Genomic DNA, 18,351 nt, shown 5'->3' on the forward strand with positions numbered 1-18,351 from the left:
TGAAGAATGTAGCAAAGTCATCAGCCATTAGAGTTGATGAGGGAGGGGGAGGAGGCAGGAGAGTTTAGCTCCATCCCTAATCAAACACACCTGAAAAATCTAACCCAAATCTCCAGGACTGCCTGAAAATTGCAGGCAGGTGTGTTAGGGATGGAACTAAACTCTGTAGTGACACCTAGACATGTGAATACTATCCGAGCGCGGGACCCATTAATACTCCTCCGTAGTTTGAGACAGTAATCCGTTCCGTAGTTTACAGCCGCCCGGCTTTTTTCTCAGCGCAGCTGATGCTGCAGCAGTACTGTGTGTGCAGACGGTGAAGCGCGCAAGGTAGTGAGAGGAGTCGGCAGTAGGGGGACCTCCTATCCACCGCAACCCGGGCTTTAATTCCGTTCACACTGCGAGACCCCATCAGAGTCCACCGCTGAGATCCACGCAACCTGCACCGTTACGGATTTAATGTTTTTAGCAGGCTGTTTTCCCGAAAATACTGTGTTTATCTGCACCGTGAAACTCTCGAGGTAAGGAGCGTGCATATAATTGACAGCTTAGTTCCATGCAATTGTTGGACGCTGTGTGTGCTTTGCTTGGCTCCCGCGCTGGTTTGGACGCAAGCTACTGCAAGGATGATTTCCAGTACGTAGATTAAAGCATATGTCAGTGGTGTCATTATGTGTTATTGTCTCATCTCTCACTGTTTTATCTGGTGGGAAGCGGTTTAATTCTCAACATGTCACTGCAATCGATCCTACGGCTGCGGGGAATTTGGACCGCACTCAAGTGACCATAAGGAGCGTCAGTGAACTGTTGATTGTAAGACTGTTTCAGTCTCATCGTTAAATTTTAGATGTAGAACGAGAGAACGTTATGGGTGTATTATATTACACAGATTGACTTTAAAGTGTTTTATACGACTACGCTTTTGGAGACTGAAGATAGGGACGCGGAAAGGGATAAGTTATTACGCACGCATTAAATGCGAGTGCACAGGCAAAACGCGTCATAATTAATAAATTGCTTAATTTCTACGACATTAACTGTATCAGACTCATGCAATTATGACGTCATATAGCGTTGCGTACTAGTGCGTAAATGCACTGGCAGCCGCGCGGAAAGGTTTACGTGAAGTACATAGAACGCATGTGTTCTGTAACTATGTAATTTTATATAAACACACATTTTAGTGTAAAACAAAGTGTATCACTCACTGTAAAACAATGTTTGTATCTATAGAAAAAATAGATACAAATCCTGTAGTAAAAACCTGTTTACATTACTATATATATATATATATATATATATATATATATATATATATATATATATATATATATATATATATATATATATATTTATAAGACAGTGTATGAAATTTCTTTTAGATATTTTTTTATAAAGTGAATGAATGATCATATAATTTAAGGGAACATTTATACTCAACAAGTCAATGTATTTACAAGACAATATGCATACTTTTAATGCAAATATAGTCTTAAAAAGCTAAGTACTGTGAACTCCCTGTGAGATATATATATATATATAAATGAATGAATGAATGAATGAATGAATGAAGTATGACAATACATGGCATGTTTTTACTGAAGTGATTTTAAAAATTTATAGGCATACTAGATAAAATATCCAGTATACATGGTTCTTTGAGAAATGTAATTCTATGAATAATTAAATGACTAAAATATATGACAGGTTGGCACAAAGGCAACATATACACACGTCTATCATGGTGCCGACTTCCCATTTGATGTATCTGGCAATGATATATCCTAACCCTAAACACAACCCTCACACAAACCCTTTTGCATTTTTCATTTTTATTAAGACATTTAGTCTGTTTGAGTCGTTTTCCTAATGGAGACTCTTGGCTGCTCCCTTACATTAGGTTCCCATTTACATTCTCAGCAGTCATTTTACTCAAATCATAGAGCTGTGTGTGATTTTTGTGTACAAGAGAGAGATTTTTCTACCTCCACAGACCACACTGCTGCAAATTCTTCATTCCTAGGCTGCTTGCATATCTGCAGCTGCCAGGCTGACCGTCACACTCTTTCTCCTCATCACTTCATCTATCAGCCAAAACACATTGAGCATTAATCAAATATTTCCACTCTCATTCAGTACGAGTGGTAATAGGTGGCTGGTTCAGCTCTGTAGAATGCACGAAGATTTGATATGTTTCATAATGAGAAATGCATAAATATTTCATGTTTGTTATTTGTAACACACCCCACTTGCACTCTATATTGAGTAAATGAGCCTTTTATTTTTCTTTCATAAATGTGCATGTGGGGGGTTCTGTGTTTATTATGCACACACACACACACACACATGCACACTCATGCATGCCACACACAGCGCTTCTGGGCTCTATGCTGCAGGGGATTCAAATGGACCAAAGATGTTAGCTGAGAACTAAAGATGTTTCATATTTAAAATCTTTTATTTTTAACCTAAGAACTGTGCAAATCTATCTATCTATCTATCTATCTATCTATCTATCTATCTATCTATCTATCTATCTATCTATCTATCTATCTATCTATCTGTCTGTCTATCTGTGTGAGAGTTCAACTGGCTGCCTGCAGGCATAGTCAACAATAATTTATGTTTTTCAGATTGGTGCATCTCTCTGGCACATGGCAGTAATGAGCCTCTCTGAATAATAAAGCAAACTTGCAAGAGATTTTTTTTATTTTTTACCGTTGTACATTTTCAAATCAGTGTGTCAACATCTTTGTGTAACACAAAGCGAGAATAGTAAATCATTTCTGTTATAACTACACCCAAAATAGGTTCAGAAAACCTGTTATTAAGTATCTAACATTCCTAAGGAATGTTTAAAATATCAATTATGAACAATGTATATTGTATTTTATTTGCATCTTTTATGAATGCTGCCTTGCATTAAACAATTGGTGTAGGGTTGACTTTAAAATGATTTACCTTTAGAAATTGCTAGTATTGAAAAATGGCCACATTTTACATAAACATAAACATGAAGTAGAAAGACTGAAATAATAATTTCTTAAAGTAATGCATACTCCAGTAATCTTTATTTGCAACTTTGAAAAATAATTTTTTACAGTGCAGTATTGAATAAATGTAACTGCGTGTGTAGCCCTGTGCCTTGTGATTGTTCATCTTCACAAAGCCTGCGGCTATACTGATAGCCGTTACTGTACTTCAGTCTCTGTGTAGCCCCTGCCTTAGGGCAGATCTCATACAAGCTCTTCTACGCTGTAGTGTGCACTTCAAATCAGATGTCAGGCCCTTTGTCAGAAGTGTGTACTTCATGCCTATGGGGTGGTAAATTCATGCACTAATCATCCTTTTCAGCACAGTATCAAATCAGAAGTGTAGAGTCCTTTATCACAGCTGAGAAATACATTTCAGTCCTGTAGGACCCTGCAGCTGAGCTCCGGAGCCATGATGACACTGCCAGCCGGGAACCTCTCAGCATTCCCAGATACTTTTTTTCCTTCAGTGTTCTCTTCTGCTGCCCAAGGGAGGCCATTTGAGCAGCCATCAGTTTCTTATTTCAGAATGATGGAGGAGAATTTGGAAAAGGTGGAATAAAGGACAAGTGAGGCTTTGAATGTTGAGGCCAAGAACTCACTGATGTGAATTAGAATGAACCTTTTTGGACTTTTATTAGACAGGAAAGTGAAAGGTGATGGGAAATGATTTAGGAGAAAGAGGAGGAACAAAATCAGTATGTATGTGATGTAGAAGTGTTCACATTGAGGGGTGGCAGGAGGGTTCCAGAACCCCATAAGAGCCAGAACATTACATTTGAGAGACCGAGTTTTTGTTTTAGTGAAAGAAGAAAAAATGCCCTGACAATGCAAATTTCACAAGTGTTTAAAAAGTGTTTTCAAGGGAAATGTTTAAACCTGCTTAAAGGGATATTTAAATAAATTCGGTTATTAATTACTCACTCTCATGTTGCTCCAAACCTGTAGGACGTTCATCTTCGTTACACAAATTAAGATATTTTTGATGAAATTCAAGAGATTTCTGACCCTGCATAGACAGCAACAGTACTACCACCTTCAAGACCCAGAAAGGTAGTAAGGACATTGTTTAAATAATCCATGTGACATCAGTGTTTCAACCATAATTGTGTGAAGCTGCAAGAATACTTTTTGTGCGCAAAGAAAATAAAAATAACAACTTTATTCAACAATTTCATATTCTAGATGCTTAACTCTACCCAATGCGTAAACATAACTACTACAACAACTACCTTACTTATCATTTAAATGTAAATTAGGAGTTGTCTGAGGGAAAACTTGTAGTTATTAAAGAATTTGTGTTCCTTAATCTAAAGTTAGTAAAAGTAATAGACCAATTATAAGTTTGTAAACATTCGGGACACGCGCATCATGGTTGCACAAAACTAGAGAATAGAGAATTGCACAGATACGGTACGAAATAATTACATTTAAAAGATTATAGATTGTATTGATTAGATGTCATTTTCAAAATGTTCTAATATTACAAGAGCTTGTCACTCAGCGATAAGGACTTTCATTCAGTGAAATAGGACGTTATAGTTTTATAGATCCGAAACAGGGATGATGTTTTTTTTGTCATCTGGTCTAAGAAAATGATGGTTTTCAAGTGGCAGTCTAGAGAGCCATGCAATAAAAGAATAAAAAAAGGTAAATTTGATTTTATATTTCATAATTCTGACTTCCGAGATTATATCTCACAATTCTAATAAGGAAAAACAACTCATCATTCTCTCTTTTCCCCTCGGCTCAGAATAGGTGTTTATATCCCATACTTCTGGCTTTCCCCCCTCAAAATATACAAACTCACTATTTTTGAGTTAAACTGAGTTATAGTATAAGTAAATTAGGAGATTTGCAAGAATAAAAAAATCAGAATTATGAGATAAATAAATGCTATGTAAAAATGTTAATATTAATAGGTTTAAATAATATTTCATGCTGTAACTGTTGAGCTATTACAATATGTCCCCTATGAATAGCATATGTGAATATTATGTAGACCTACTGTTTAAATCAAATTTATGCAATGTTTAATGTCCAGCTATATGGAGCAGAATTTTAGACCAGTGAGATTTCACTGTGGGCGGAGCTACCTAGCAAACGGAAATAGAAACCAAGTAACTTACAAAATGACATGGCTAAACTCAAATAAACACAGAATTGTTTTTGTTGGAGACGTGGCCTGGCAAGTACAGTGCACATGTCGTGATGTGAGTGACCCAGGTTCATGTACATGCTGTGCATTTGTAGAGACATTTAAATGTCAGAGCAGTGAAGCATATATTTGCAATGGTAGGTGAAGGTGTTATTGTTTATGACATTGTTTTCTGTTATGTTTATGACAATGACATGATTATCTTTTACTTTTACAATCTATTAATTGTTTTTATTGTCATAATGATGAACAATGGTAATGTTAATTGCTAAGCTTTTGAACAATGTGTCTAGAACATTAGAGCTGTTTTTATGTTTGTTTTGTGTGTGTGTGTGTGTGTGTCTGTGTGTGTTTTATTCATCTTCATTTGTCAGCATCACTGAGCATACAGTACATCCTTTAAGCAAGCCAGTGGTTATATTTATGGTGTGTGTGTGGAGCGTAGTATGTAAGGGAATGAAAACAGACAGCAATAACTTGGAGAAGGCAAACATGCACTGCCATCAGTTCACTTCAGTGGACTCACTGGGTGCTAATGAATGTGATTTTACACACAGACACGTGACTGCTTTAAAATTCTCTGGCATGACTCGGCATTGTCAGCCTCACAGCCCTGATCTGTCACCATACCACAACACATATACGATCAAACACAGCAAGAGAGAGTGAGAGAGTGACTATAAAAAGAAAAAATGACAGGGAATGGTGTAAAGTTTGCAAGTTTGCCAAAATTAAAGGTAGAGAGAAAGGCCGAGAGAGTGGGAGAGAGAGTGTACAAAGGCACGATTCCTTAGTTTCAGGGTTTTGAAAATTTATTAGCCTGTAAGATTCAGTCTGTTGCCCAGAGACTTCCTGAAGAACGGTGAATTTTTATGCTACCTCATGTTGTCTCTAACTTTACCTTACATAGCCGGAGGAATAGTTAATAGAAAGTTCACAGGAATAGAAAAATTTACACATGCTCATGTCTTTTCCATGAAATTACAAAGTACAGGGAGATGTCAAGTAACATAAAAGATGTCCAATTGACTTGAGACATAAATATTTTTAATGTCATACCATACAAAGCTTAGTTCAAGGAATAGATTGAAATAAAAGTCTTTCATTTTTGGTTAAATTGTCTTTATATTTGGGTGCATGTGTTAGATCCTACCTGAGCTCATGATGAACACATACCTGTGGGAACTTTTCGCAAGATGGAAAATACATACCAATAAGTACATATCACTGCAGTTTCCAACAGAAATGAACACTAGAGGTGGTAAAACAATGAACACTTGTAGTCGCTTTCATACACTGTTACTATTACAGCTCCGTCTGTTTTGCTTTCCGGCCATAACAACTTGCTCGGTAGCTCAGCTGGCAAAGAATTGGACTTAGGATGTGGAATCCTTGGGTACGAGTCTTGTGAAAAACATGACTTACGATAAAAGAGATCAAAAACAAGCTAAAACGGCATGCTTGAGCTTGTGTTTTTACGTCACATTCACTTTTGTTCATACTATCAGGTAGGTTTAGGTGTAGTGCAGATGGTATGTTATTTTAAAACATCTCTAAGCATTAAAGTTATAGCACAACTCAACAGACATTTCAAGTCAGAACTGCGGTGACGCATACAAAACCAACATCACATAAAAAGTACCATATGCACATTCATCTGTTCTGGGGAAAAAAATATGAACACTCTTTTAGTGCCATTCAATGGATATTTCACATCAAATATGTCACAAAATGTACATGCAGTACGTATTTCACGTCTTGTGAAAAAGTTCCCAAAGGTATGTTTTTTTCATGAGATCAGGTTGGTTAGATCTTTAGCAGCAGTGTGCAAAAGAAACCATGTTTTACTTGAGATTGAATGTGATGAGACTATACTACAAAATAATGGCAAGAAAAAAGAAGTTGGCCTTGTGGGCTGCATGCAAAAGCAAACATACAGCATGACCAATGTTATCAGATTCACAAACAGATGATTCTTATGAGGTTATAGGTTTTAGGTTATTCAGTCAAAGATAAAGCGCAATCAGTATTATGAACAAAATACTTGTATACACCGGTTCTGCTTAATCGTTCAAAAAGACTCTCAAACACAAGTTAGAGTCAGTCTTGATAAATCCTTCACTGAATAAACATCAATATCAATACCTACCTAAGTACTTGCTTCTGCCAAGTGAATAAATGTAAATGTATAAGTTTGCATATACTGTAGTACCTGTTCTTATTTGTATGTATATGAAAAATATATGCACAAAAATGCCTAATGAAAGATTTGAAATTGTTGAAAATTAGGGTATAGAAGATTTCATTACTACTGAACCATTACGATTTTTAAAATAGCTTAACATAGCCTTAACCATTATATTGTGTAAAGCAGTGCTGTCACTATATGTGGCACTATATGGAAGTGAAAGGATCCAGTTAACTCAGGCAGCCAATCAAAATGTGCAGGAACCAGTCGTCTTCTATACAAAAAGTATAGGCAGTATTATTCAATCACAGGAAAGAAGGAAGTGACAGCATATTAAAGATGACATACAGATGCTGATGAGCTGAAAAGATATTTCAGTCCAGCTGAACAGTCAGCAGTGTCTGCTCGCCTCAGCTCAGTTCTTGTGTGTGTGTATGAGGGAGAGAGAGAGAGATAGACAGTATTGTCAAGTTGCACAATGATGTTCATTTGCATCTTTAAAAAGTGGTGCCGCTCTGTTGATGCAGCTTTGTGGGTTGATGTTGTGCTAATTCCCACAATCTCTTAAGGTATTTTTCTCTGAAAGTGGGGAAAGTACAGTTCATTTGAGATTTATGAAAAAGGAACATTGAATAATTGATGAAGTGGAGGTGCTCTTCCCTGACTCGTTCTTCTGTAGCCCTGTGAGAACCCTGGGCTCATAATGCATTTAACTCTTAGAGAGGTACATGACAACAGGTTTTGTGTTATGGGCGAAGCAGGGCAGAAACAAAGGATGGAGACAGAGTTCGGTCATTTTCGAAACAAAGTGACAGTTTATATACTTTTTAACAATGCTCTGCGTGAACTCTGTTTTTTTCCCGGTTCCATACGGTCAATGAAGTTAGGGAACGTTGAAAAGCTCCCATCTCATTTTCTTCCCCAACTTCAAAATCATCGCTGCAGAAGTACCGACCCAGTGTTTACAAAGTGAACATGCAAAGAAGATCAAACACCTTTTACAAAAAAAAAGGTAAAACACCAATGTAGGACGATTTTGACGTTAAAGAAGAAAACGAGACAGGAGTTTTTCGACCTACCCTAGGTCTGGAAGTGAACTTCTCCTTTTAAGGTTATCTATAAGCTGGTGTGCTCAAAAACAATGACAAAATTTCCATTTAAAAGATATAAGCATTCAAAACTTAGAGTCTTTAACTTCCGCCAAAATGTATCAACGATTTTGATGACATCACACTGCACTTCAGCTTCTCGTCAAACTTTGTCCAATCAAATGCTCTCTAGAATCCGAGAAGTCCTGCTCCAAACACTATGAATAGACGCTGAAGCTGCGGCTGAAATTGGTCATTTGTTCACAGAATTAGTCATTTATGTACGTTGAATTGCACATAGTGCACTACAGTATATAGGGGATAGGGAATGATTCAGATAGTGTAAATATGGTTTCCGTTGGGGCGAATAAAGTCTGGTTTTGTGCTGTGTCACATAGTGTCCAGAGACACAATAGCATGGAGCGGATCATATGAGTCGGCCAGAGTCAGACCACAAAACGTATCGGACCCATTTGAAATCTACACAGAATGCTACATTTTATAGCGATATGGATGAGACTGTGGCTGCTCAGTGGCTCTGGTCCAAGCTGTGAAATAAATGAAACGCTATTGGCTTTCTTCCCATTTCAGGTGAAATTATGTAAACACATGGAATAGCGCTGCTTGTTTCAAAGCACTTCAGTGGACCTTTAAGAGAACTGCACTTTGGTATGTTCTTACAAACTTACAAATGTAACATTTAAGAACTTAGAATAAGAAATTTCTTAGCTTGTTTCTTAAGATTCATGAATCCAGTCCCTCCACAACTTAACTACAAAAACCTTTCAGCCAAGGACTTCCGGCAGGCCTAAGAAAAATCTTTCAGAAACCTTTAGAAAATCCCCACACTCTATTGGAACTTGCATAAACTGTATTATCAAAGTTTTGAAAAAATAAAATAAATAAATGGGGAAAAAAAACAACAAAAAAAATATATAGACCAAAAGATTCTTATGTTTTTTTTTATTTTTTTTTTTTCAAACTATGACAAAATGTAGGGCTTTTTTTTGCAGGTTTTTTTTTGTGTGAGAAAAACATGTTTTAGATTTTCATTAAAAATAATAAAAAAGACAGCTAGAAAATAGTGACGTGGTGCAGAACTTAGATTTGTTTATCATTCATTCTTAATAAGACAGAATATGGAGCAACCACTCATAACACCCTAATAACCACATAGACACACAGAACATCTTAGCATCCATGTAGCATAATGGCACGTCCTGATTTTGCTTAGTTAGATGTGTTCCTGGGTCAACGTATTTTGTTGACCCTGGAACAACATTTTAATCCAAAAATTTAATCTTGACCACATCCCTCCACCTAAACCTAACCTTACCCATGAGTAATCCCTAAAATCAGAGGACATAATAGATGAATGACACTAATGTACAAGCAACAAACACTGATTGTAAGCCTAAACTTCACAAAAACTATAAACTGATTTTTCAAATCTGATTGGTTAATCACAATGTTGTTCCAGGGTCAACAAAGATGTTGATCCAGGAACATGTCGTACTTGGTAAAATCAGGTTCTGCGCACAGGACGCATGAACAGGACATTGTGGAAATGACTTTCAGCTGTGTATGAAAGAGTTGCTATCAGTTAATACTAGATTACTTCTCAGTTTGGCTTGATGAGGTCTGTGTCGTCTCACGTTGATGACATCCTCTGTTTTGTGGAGCACTCATTTCCACCCCCCCAAAACACAGACACACACACACACACACACACACACACTGTCTAAAGCGCAGAGATTTGTGTAAGCAGTTGTTATCAAGGATAATCTGCACTAGACAAGCTGTACGAGGAGGGGAAGTGGCAGTGTGTGTGACAGATCTGTCTTAGCTAAACACACACACACACACAATTTCTATGCACACATGCACTGTACATTATTACAAGCTGATCAGGGCAGATCAAATACATGATATCTCAGAAAACACATACATACTGATAAATATATGGACACTGGATGCTCTAAGCAGTGCTGAACATCACCTTGTTCTCTGAATTAAAGTAAAGCAAAAATATCTTAAATATTACTCATGCTTGACCTGGCAAACTCTGCTAATAATGAAAACATGTACCTGTTTAATAATATGCTGTAACCAGTGGTTATCTAAAAGGATAAAAGCAACATGGCTTGTGTTTTAGTATAGTTACACAGCTGTGAAACACACACTTTGTACCTGATACTGATAAAAGAGATTTACCTCATGCTGTGATGTTTATAAGGACCCTGTCTACCCTTACTCTGTCTTTCTATCCCTTTCTCTATCCTCTATTTTTCTCAAAATTCCCTTGAGAAGAAACAAAATTGACTTCATACCTTGTTACTGATAGACTTGGCCTGTTGGTCAGAGAGTGAAACAGGGAGAGTGATAAAAAGAAAAAGACAAAGAGAGAAAGTCAGCAACATAAGACAGTAAGCAGAGAGCAGGTTTAAACTGATAGCTTATCCAAAAAAGAAAATTCATTATTTATTCTCTCTCATGTATCAAGAAACCTGTATGACTTTCATCTGTGAAAGAGAATTATTTATATACTGTATAAATAGGTACATGTATGGTTGTTTATATAGTTGTTTATAGTTTTTCGCTGAACAAAGACTTCAGTCTGTTTTAGTCTGCCATTTTTTATTACCAAATATGTATTAGATGATATTAATAGTTCCACCAAAGAAAATCATACAGGTCTGGGAAGACATAAAGGTTATTAACTGATAACAGAACAGGATTAACTGCTCATTTAAGACTTAAATGTGAAACTATACAGTATGTTATCATTTAACATCTGTAGTGTTTTGTGTTTTTGTGGCTACAGGCATTCAAGACCAGTTTGATTTACAACCCCACACAGATGAAGCTCTAATGCCGCCATTCATTCTCCAGCGGTGCATAGCAGGAGAAGTGGTGTTTAGAACCGATATTTTAAAAGGTCTATCCATCCCTCTGACATAGACAATGAATATAAATGTTAAACATTTCTGTTACTCACGCCACAGTCAGAGTAAAGTGAAGAGAGAATGCCGGTTATAGACTGCATTTAAGAAACATTTCATGTGGATGGAATAGCGTGCAATAAAAATGTTAAGGAGAGGTGGATGAGAAGTGCTGATATAGATGTAACACTCAATATATACTTGTGGCTCTCTGACATGCTGGGGTCGTAAGAGTCTGACAAATTTAATTTCACAGCCTGCAGAACACACATAAATGTGCATGCGTGCACACAAATAGATGCATAGAAACTGTAAGCATACTGACATTTACATGGACAGTTCTAGCATGAGTAGTCCCAGCATCCCCATGAAACCAACTAACTCAAGCATTGGAATGGCAGCTGTATGAACTATAAGAACCTACAGTGCCTTGTGAAAGTATTCGTACCTCTTCATTTTTTTCACATTTTATGTTGCTGCCTTATGTTAAACAGTTTTAGATTACTTTACTTTTTCCCCCACATCAATCTACACTCCATGCACCATAATGACAAAGCAAAAACAGAATTGTCACAACTTCATACATTAAAAAAAAAAAAATGAAATGTGTGCATTGCATAAGTATTCATACCCTTCAGTACTTAGCTGAAGCACCTTTACAGCCTAAAGTCTTTTTGAGTATGATGCAACCAGATTTGCACATCAACATTTGGCAATTGTCTACCATTCCTTGCCTCACTTCTTCACCTCTCAAGCTCTGTTAGCTTAAGTGGGGTCTGGCAGACATTTTCAGGTTTCTCCAGAATGATGCGTTCAAGCCCAAGCTGTGGCTGGGCCACACAAGGACATTCACAGAGTTGTCTATAAGCCACTCTTGCTACATCCTTGGGTCATTCTCCTGTTGGAAGGTGAACCTTCTACCCAGTCTGAGATTCAATATGCTCTGGACTGGGTTTTCATTAAGGCTATCTCAATATTATGGTGCATTGAGCTTTTCTTCTACTCTGACGAGTCCCTCAGTCCCTGCCACTGAAAAACAGCCCCACAGTATGAGGCTGCTACCACCACAATTTACTTTTGAGATGGTACTCTGCAGGTGTTGCGGAATGCCTGGTTTCCTTCAAACATGATGTATGGAATTGAGGTTCATCAGACCAGAGAATATTGTATTCACAGTTTAGGATTAAGTTTGGGCACACTACCATAAAGCCCAGATTGGTGGAGTGTTGTTTGTGATGTTTGTCCTTCTGTAGGTTTCTCCCATATGTATATATATTCACAGAGCTCAACTAGAGTACTCCTCAGGTTCTTGGTCACCACTCTAACCAAGGCCCTACTCCATCAATTGCCAGGAGGCCAGCTCTAGGAAGAGTGCTGGTTGTTTCAAACTTCTTCCATTAAGGGTAACATAGACTACATGCTTCTGTGAACCTTCATTGCAGCAGAATTTTTTCTGAACTCTTCCCCAGATGTATGGCTTGACGTAATCCTGTCTCTGAGCTCTGCAGGTAGTTGTTTTTTTTTTTTACCTCAGGGCTTGGTTTTTGCTCTGATATGCATTTTCAGCTATTATACCTTTTATTAATATGTGTGTGCCTTTCTAGATCATACCCATTCAATTGAATTTGTCACAGGCTAACTTCACTCAAAGTGTAGTAACATCTACAAGCAATATGAGTGCTCCTGACCTAAATTTTAACTGTCTTAGATAAGGGTATGAATACTTATGCAATGGAATCTTTTAAGTTTAAGTTTAACATATATATATATATATATATATATGAACGGGTATGAATACTTTCGCAAAGCACTGTGTCGTGTTTTTTCACGTGTTTTGTTGTGTTTTTTTCTAAGAAACTGAAACAACACAACCATAGTGACCGCCACAGCCTTTTTCAACATGGTAATTGCTTTTGATTGATTAATTGTTTGGTATATAGTTTTATAAGTATCATTGCTTATATTACAAAAGGCACTGCATGTACGCAGGTCTTTTGGGGACCTTTGGGGACCTTTTGATACTAAGTTTTCCCAAATATCATGTATCATGTAGATTTTAATGTATAAAGACGTTTTTTATACGTTTGTATGCAAAAAATGTAAGCATGATATAATACAGCATAAGTAAATATACTGTTTGCTTTAAGACGTGGCTAACAGAGTAGTGTTACATATGGACAAAATAAGATATGAAATTGCTGAGAGACTAGAGAGATTTTTTTTTTTTGAAGATTTGCAAATAATATTTCTTTTTTTTTAAATAACTGAGTAGTCTAATATTGGTACTGGATTTTTGTTTATGAATTATATCAATATAATGTAATTTTTTTTTAACTATAATTGTAGAATATATATAAATTAAACTCATTATATCCAGTCTTTAGAATTCTGTTTCTTTTTTTCCACTTACTTTTTTCTGGTTTAAATTATCTGTCGACCACTGGTGGTCCCGTAGGCCAGTTTGAAAACCCTACTGGGTGTTTGTTGATTTTGTGAATGTGTAGGTGTGTGTAATTGTGCTGACATTTACTTACTTCCTGTTTGCTAAGGATTACCTACAGCGCTGTCAATTTGGCAGTAGCTCTCTCTCTCTCTCTCTCTCTCTCTCTCTCTCTCTCTCTCTCTCTCTCTCTCTCTCTCTCTCTCTCTCTCTCTCTCTCTCTCTCTCTCTCTCTCTCTCTCTCTCTCTCTCTCTCTCTCTCTCTCTCTCTCACTCACACACACACACCATCAAACTAACTCTCACACCAGTGGGGTTTAGTTTCTGTTTTATTTTTTGGCTACCAAATGTTTCCACCCTCAAAGAAGAGTGTTAACATATGGCATGGGAATGTGCAAACACAACTTCTTGTGGTGCCAAACACTAAATGACTTAAATCTGTTGAATTTGGCATGAATTTCCGACTTGTGTGGGAGAAAAATAAAAGCCGAAGTCTTCAAAAAGTAAGAACTGTCTGGCGACACACGCTTGGTTAAATCCCAAAACAAGATCTGCTTTTCCTGAAGGAAATACCAAAGCTTGCAAGGCAGCAAAAGAGCAGTGTTAAAGGTCTAGGTAAGTTTTTAGATTTAGGTTATGCGTAAATGAAAGTGTTTATATTAGTGTTTTTATTGTATTTTTGATCAAATAAATGCATCCTAGGTGAGCAAAAGAGACTTCCTTTAAAAACTTTTAAATATCTTACAAGCCCAAAATTTTAAACGGTAATGCACACTACCAGTCAAAGGTTTTTGAACAGTAAGTTTTTTTGTTTTTTTTTCACCAAGCCTGCATTTACTTAATCCAAAATACAGCAAATGCAGTAATATTGAGAAATATTTGTACTATTTAAAATAACTGATTTCTATGTAAATATATTTTAAAATGTAACTTATTTCTGTGATTTAAAGAATGATTTCTGAAGGATCATGTGACTGGAGTAATGATATTAAAATTTCAGCTTTGAAATCACAGGAATAAATTACATCTGTTCAAAAACTTTTGACTAGTAGTGTACAAAAGAAAACCAATGACAATTCAGTATGCAAATATTATGCTAACATTGTGTTGAGTAGATTTTTCTTTTCTACTGCACTTGCCGGCACTGACCTAGCCTGACTCTTGAATGTCCCGCGCTCTCTGACTTTCTCTTGCGCTATTACTACAAAGCAATAATGTGTTAATTCAAAAACAGGGCATTAGGGACCTATCAGTCCATGTCTATGAGTGCCTGTGTGCCAACGTGATATAAGAGGTCAAATTTCAGAGCCTTATTGAACAGCACTCTGGAGGAAACGGCACAAACTGGAAAATGATTGGGAAGCTGGATCAAGATGAATGATTAGAAGCGTGTGAAACAGATGGAAGGAGACGAGGCTGAGAAATAGAGAGAGATTGAAATGGCACTCAGGTGAAAAACGGGTTTATAGAGGTTTGAAAGTTTAATGCGAATGTCTGTCATGTCCTTCTCCCTGAATGTCATCTCTCCCCTCCTCCTCAAGTGTTCTTGTTTCTCCACTTCCTATGAAAAAGGAAGTTATTTGTTGTGCATTTGTGTGCGCTTCATCACAGGTCTCTGCGTCTTATAATAAGGTGGTAACAGATTTAGCCAATCAGCAGACTGTATTATATCTACGACAGCCAGAGCACAGGGGGGACTTCGGTCTGACAGATGGCTGTGTTGTGTGTGTGCGCATACATGTTCACACTTTGCATGTGTCGCGGGATGAAATATCGCAGCGTTATTTGTTTATATGAGCATCTTTTTATTTGTTTGTACTTGGATGTTTATGTGTTTACGCTTTATCTTTTGGTCTTAAATAGCAGACGTTCGTGTAGTTGTGTGCATGTCATTTGTATTTGTGTTGGCCACAGCCAGGAGGTCCATTTGTAAAGACTATATCACAGTGTGTTTTTCAGAGCAGCCGTTGACCACCCTGCACTCCACACATCCCAGCAGGTCAGTGCCTCTGCCCTCTGCACACACCAGCCATGAAATGAAGTCTGGAAATGAAGTCACTCTGGACTACAACACCGTTGTGACCATTTGTGACTCATAGAGTAAAAGGCCGTTTTCACAAGATGCATTTGTGTGTTCATCTGTGCTGTTTTGTAATTGTGCTGTTTATCTATGTAAGCATGCACTAGACGGACTCCTTGAAATGTTGAGATTTCGTTTAAATTAGCATGCTCCTATTATGCCAATTTAAGGTTCCTAATATTGTTTTGGGAGTCTTCTACAATAGGTTTACATGCAAGGTCAAAAAACACTTTCATTTTCTCAAAATATGCATTTAATATCATCTCATTTTCCAACAATTGTCAAACGATTCATTTAACAAAGTTCTAAGATTCAGTCTCTCTAAACCATAAGCTTTCCATAAGCCTACTCTGCTGTGATTGAACAAAATTTTCTGCTGTGACAGAATAAAAATTTACAGATAATTTACTCAAACCCTTGTCATCCAAGATGTTCATGTCTTTCATTCTTGAGTCGATAAGAAATTGTTTCTTGAGTTTGTACTTCCAAAATGCAGTTTAAATGCAGCTTCAAAGCGTAATCTGTGTAATCCAGGTCAACATAGTTTAGGGTATGTTGAAAAACTCCCATCTTGTTTTCTTCTTCAACGTTAAAATTGCCCTGCATCCCTGATTTAACTGGTAAAGGGCGTTTGAACTTCTTTGCATGTTCACTTTGTAAACACTGGGTCGGATGATTTTGAAGTTGGGCAAGAAAACAAGGTGGGAGTTTTTCGACATACCCTAACTGTATTGACCGTATTGAACTGAGAAAAAAAAACAGAGTTCACGCAGACTTAGATAAGATGAGTGTTTGAGGTCAAAAAGTATAGAAATTGTCAATTTGTTTTGTAAATGACCGATCGTTTTGTTGGATAAGACACTTCTTCCTTGGCTGGGATCGTTTAGAGCCCTTTGAAGTTGCATTTAAAATGCATTTTATAAGTTTAAACTTGGGGCACCATTGCAGTCCACTATATGAAGATAATTCCTGAAATTTTTCATCAAGAAACGTAATTTCTGAAGAAAGAAAGACACAAACATCTTTGATAACAAGAGAGTGAATAAATTATCTATAAATTTTTGTTCTGGAGGTGAACTTCTCCTTTAAGAACAGGTCAAGCTGTTTGCAGCGACCAACGTCAAACATAGGCGGGAATTATGCAAATGTGTTACCTGTGACTTGTAGCCATCATGGAAGTAAGATTTAAATAGTCTCAGCCTCAGACGTCATGCCCACGGACCACTGCCTGAACGTCTAACGCATATAATACACAGGAAACACACAATTTTCGATTTTGTCATCAGATTTGATCGGTTATACAGGATTTCTAGTAGTAGTGTGTGTTCTTTAATGTTCCACCTGGAAACAAAAATGCCATGGTGCCAAACCCCCTCACGAAAGAAGAAAGCTGTCGTGTTTACAACTGTGACGACAAGCGCTTATCAGGATCAACTAAATGCTGGATTTTCAAAAGTATGTGAAAAATGTAAAGTTCGCAGCATAGAATTTTTCAAATATGTCAGAGTTTTACACACCGGTCTGTTATTGTGGCAACATAACCACACCCCTAAACATGACGCGGCACAAACAAAACGTGATTGGTGCTTTACCTGTCAGTCATATGGCCTTTGGGCATGCCTTGGCCACTCAAAGCGGCCAAAGTTTACATACCTTCTGAATGTCTGGCTATGCGAGAGTAGAATTCGAATTACTCGTGCACATTTCGGCTGTACAACTTTGCAGATTGTTTACATTCACATACAATTACATTACATAATGCATGAAAGGCAATATTGGAAATGGCATAATAGGGGCACTTTAAGATGCCATGTCAAGTTAAAAGTCAAATTATCTGTATTTATATAGTGCTTTATACAATATGTTGATTTGTTTAAAATAGCTTCATAGTAGTAAACAGGAAAATAACAGAATCGCTAGCTGCATTTCCATTACCCTTCAAATTGTGCATATTGAAATTGCGAATTAAAAATCCTATATATCGCAAAAAAGTTTTTACGCTCATATGAGGTGCTTTTTCAGGCAATTCGAAAAAGGAATATTTAGCAAAACTGCAATGGAAACCTTTTTTTTTTTTTTTTTTTTTTTTTTGCATTTACAGATCACATGGCATATGTAAAAATTCATATGACCATTCTTCAGTGTACTATAACCTCCAAGAAACACTTCATACATGGCCACTCTTAAGTATAAAGGGGTTTCCCTGCCTTTAATGCAGGGGTGTCCAAACTCAGTCCTGTAGGGCTGGTGTCCTGCAGCGTTTAGCTCCAACCCCAATTAGACACACCTGAAACAGTTAATCAAGCTCTTATTAGGCATACTAGAAACTTCCTGCCAGGTGTGTTGAGGTAAGTTGGATCTAAACTCTGCAGGACTTCGGCCCTCCAGGACCGAGTTTGAGCACCCCTGCATTAATGCATAGA

The 18,351-nt window shown here is 37.1% G+C and overlaps 1 protein-coding gene across 7 annotated transcripts in view; it reads left to right on the forward strand.

Moving 5' to 3' along the window:
- Positions 1–292: 292 nt before the first annotated feature.
- dlgap1b (discs, large (Drosophila) homolog-associated protein 1b) overlaps positions 293–18,351 on the forward strand; it is a 138,756-nt gene continuing 120,697 nt past the window's right edge. For 5 of the 7 annotated variants that reach the window (XM_051098116.1, XM_051098121.1, XM_051098119.1 and 2 more), the window contains exon 1: positions 293–521. The gene's annotated coding sequence lies outside the window, so the exon portion shown is untranslated. Of the gene's footprint in view, positions 522–15,601; positions 15,848–18,351 lie in introns of those variants that run through there. The other 2 variants (XM_051098118.1, XM_051098120.1) reach the window with 1 other exon arrangement.

This window comes from Labeo rohita, chromosome 24, assembly GCF_022985175.1.
Source record: "Labeo rohita strain BAU-BD-2019 chromosome 24, IGBB_LRoh.1.0, whole genome shotgun sequence".
NCBI classification, from domain to species: Eukaryota; Metazoa; Chordata; class Actinopteri; order Cypriniformes; family Cyprinidae; genus Labeo; species Labeo rohita.